This window comes from Oryzias melastigma, unplaced genomic scaffold (assembly GCF_002922805.2).
Source record: "Oryzias melastigma strain HK-1 unplaced genomic scaffold, ASM292280v2 sc00686, whole genome shotgun sequence".
Taxonomy (NCBI): domain Eukaryota; kingdom Metazoa; phylum Chordata; class Actinopteri; order Beloniformes; family Adrianichthyidae; genus Oryzias; species Oryzias melastigma.
In genome coordinates, this window is record NW_023417274.1 from 1 (window position 1) to 4,063 (window position 4,063).

Consider the following 4,063-nt stretch of genomic DNA (forward strand, 5'->3'; position numbering starts at 1 on the left):
ATTACATCTGTAGATCTACAGTATAAACAGCTCATGACAGGACACAGCGAGACGAGCGCTGGCTTTATATGAGAGTCTGGAATTCATTTGAGTTTTGCAGGACATTGTTAGACAATGGAGCTGTAGATGTCGAGGAGTTTAAGGTGGAGATGGAAATGCACTAAGGATCAGCTTTGAGACTTTTTGTGTTTGCTGTGATGAAGGACAGACTGATGGATGAGGTTAGACGAGAATCTCTGTGGATTACCATGTTTGCAGATGACATAGTGATCTGTAGTGTGAGCAAGTGGGAGAACATTTAGAGAGGTGAGTGTTTGCTTTGGAAAGAGGAATAATAGTCAGCTGCAGAAAGACAGTATTTTTGTGTAAATTAAAGGAACTCAAATGGAATGGTGAGGTTACAGGAAGGAGAGGTGAAGAATGTGAACAACTTAAAGATCAACAGTTCAGAATCAAAGAGTGTGGGAAAGAGATAAAAAGGTGTGTGCAAGCAGATTGAAATCAGTGGGGGAAGGTTACAAGTGTGAGAGGCAAAAAGGCTGTCAGTAACAATGAAAGGGAGTGAAAATGGGTCTCTGAATCAGGGAATCTGATTTAGATGGTTTGGAAATGAAACTCCTTTCATGTTATTAGGAGGATACATGGTGAGAGTTGGTGGACGAAAAGGATTTAATAGATAGAGGCCGTAAATTCACTTTTGGCTCGTTTCTACTGAGCGGTCTGGACCGGATTGGTCCTCTCCTGGCCATTTTAGAAAGAAATTCAGGCAAGCGTTTCCATTGTGTTGGACCATCAAAGCGCGTGTGGGGTGTAGACCGATGACGTAGCTGTGCAACTACAGCATAAAGTAATGACCGCAACATTGACAGTTGTGCGTCAGGTTCTTTTTTTTTCACGTTAGGGTCCCTGGTATTTCGTATATGCACACAATTTAATATTATTTGCAACCGACTCGAAGAGAATAACTGAACGTTTGGAAGGGTTGATGCTTTCTTTTTTCATTATACTTTTCTGCCAAAATGGATTTCATCGTGTGACAACAGAAACTTCACCCTAGCTGGTCCATTCCATTTTTCTATGGACCCACAACCAGCGGGGGACCAAAAATGGTTTGAGTCGGTCCTGCTTAATGTGTCCATTTTATAATGGAAACGGTGAAGGTACAAGTCTGGACTGCTCAGTGGAAACGAGCCATTTGAGTAGATAATGGGTAAAGAATAGTGTCAATTATGAATTCTAAAGGGAATGGTTTGAGAATGATCATAAACTAAAGTTTCTTCAATTCACTTCAGTATTGTAGTAAATTCTAGTCAGCATTGCCAAATTTATTTTGAAGTCTCATCAACTTTTAAGTACAAATAGTGGACATTGCTAAGAAAACAGAATGTAGCAAAACATTGTTTTCATTAAAGCATGCATACATAAACTAGCAGTGGACTGATTGGAGATCAGATTACAATAGATTAAGTTTTTTTTTATTTTTTATTACTCAATAAAAGGGAGAAAGTAACTAGACCTGTAGTCTTTTGTTCGCAGAAATGCAAGTTTCTCAAGTTACCACTACACCTAAGTTATGAGAAATTCAACACGGTGTCTAAAATAATGACTCATCTACAATATTTTTAAAGGAAACAAATTAGATAAACAGACTAACATAACTACATGCATTCTACCCCTCCCTGCTGCCTCTAAGGGTGCTGACAGCTTTCATGTTCTCTTCCTTGTTTTGTTATAGTTTGCAGTGTAAGTGTTGAGATAATAAAGCAAATAGTTGAAGTTAACGCCTTGGTTCTCCTGCATTTTATTTACTCTTTTAAATGTTGGGCACATTAGATTTGTTGTAAATTCAACATTATTCATAAGATAAAAGTATAACTTGCTTAAAATTTTCCTAAAAACCTGTGACAGCAATGTTCAGTTAATAAAAATAAAAGTTCTTATTGAAAATAAATTTGACAAAAATATCCCAATTCAACTAAGATCAATTTAAATGTATTTTATTTATTTTGTTGCAGGAGCACTTTTTAGTGTTTCTTTTGCTCAAACTCGTCAGTTCTACTTTGTGAGCACTGAGCTGAACTGGACAGACGCTCAGAGTTTCTGCAGACGTGAATACTCTGATCTGGCCACCATAGAGAACACAGTCGATGTTGATGCTGTTCTGAATACCACATCAGATTGCACAGGTGAGTTTTTTTTTATATATAAATCTACACATGTAGTTTTCAACACATGTAATGAACATACAGGCATACATAAAAAGTAGTGCAGAAAGGTGATGTACTAGATTCACCCAAAAAATAAATGACTAAAATACTTTCTTAATAAGATGGTTGGTGCCTTAAAAATCTTAATTGTCCAATTGTGAACAGGCAAGGTTTGGATTGGTCTACACGATGACTTGGAGAACAGCTGGAAGTGGTCCTTCAATGACAGCAGCTTCTATGTGGAAGGAGAGCAAACCTTCAAGAACTGGCAGTTAAACCAACCTGACAATCTGAATGGACAACAGTACTGTGTCGCATTACAAAGTGGAAACTCATCCCGAGACAACTGGGATGATCGCGAGTGCAGTGAAGAACATGAATTTGTGTGCTACAATGGTAAGGGTTTTTAAACATTTGTCCATATTCTCCAAAAGGTTTATATAACATTGAAAACTCACAATGTTCATCACAAATTGTGACTTTATAGTAATGCACACTTTCTGTTAAACTAAGTTCCGTGTAATTGTCTTAAGTTTTCCAAAGAATGTAACACAAAAACAACAGGAAAGATCAAACCAAGAAACATCTTCCATGGTTGTTTTGGTCCTCATTAGTCCACACTGTTTCTAATTTCTTTGGCTACATTTAAATAATAGTCAATGCATGTGACCAACAGTACATCAACATTACATTAAAAGACTTTGGTGTAGCATTGAGCAGGCAGTTGTTGACGGTTCAAAGGAAAACTACCTCACTGAAAGTTCATTCAAATAAAAGCCCTGTCTTTCAGATTGACTATCAGCTTTGACCTCTTGTCTTATTATGTGATTTTTTTTTTTTTTTTTTTAATGAAAATAACTCCAATAAAATGCTGGTTATTCTTAACCATTTACAGGTACAGTGAAAGGAATTTCCTCATTTGTTGTTGTTGACACAACACTAAACTGGACTGAAGCTCAGAGATACTGCAGGAAGAATTTTGTTGATTTAGCCAGGTAAGATGAACTAAACCCATTAATAATGTATATGGCACCAACAGTCATATTAATTAAACAAAGAAACTTCTGTCCTTTTCTATTGGTCATTTGATTCTTTTTGTCTCACAGTATACAGAATCAAACAGAAAATGATGTCATCAACGATCTGGCAAATGGTTGTCTTGTGTGGATCGGTCTGTATCGTCATAAAGTTTGGTCAAATGGGAGCAACTCAGTGTTTGAACATTGGGCTGAAAATCAACCAGACCACGGAGACCAGAAGTGCATCGCTGCATCTTTCAGTGACTCAGGACGATGGTCGGATGAATTTTGTTCCCAGAGTTTACCATTTATCTGTTATGGATCAGGTACTGTATTCCTTTTTTCTCTAAATATTGCACACGTGTCTAGAGTAAATACACGTTTTTACTAAACTTTGTTTTCTAAGTTAGTTAATTAAAGTTTTTATTTTTAATTTAATATTCATAATTATTTACTAGTTTTTTTTTTTGTTTGTTTGTTTTTTTTACTACAAGTGTTACCGGATTGGTTTGTGTTGCGTTTATGGAAATAAATGATGTCGAGACACAGCAGCACCCTTGGAGACCACCTCAGTTTATTGTGGATCTGACAATTTTTCCAAAAAGAAAAAAACTGAAATATGTGTTTGCTGCCCGTTTTAGCTACTAAATAAGAGTGTTAGGTAGAGGGAGATCAGCTAATTCTTACATCAAAATAAAACAACATATTTATAGTTTTTGTATTTTTCTGCAGCAAAACTGAAATAATCGAGATAAAATGAGATAACACTACCATTGTTATTTGACACCACCTCTCTCACCAGACAATAGAATAGAAAGGGGAGAGGGAAAGCTAGCA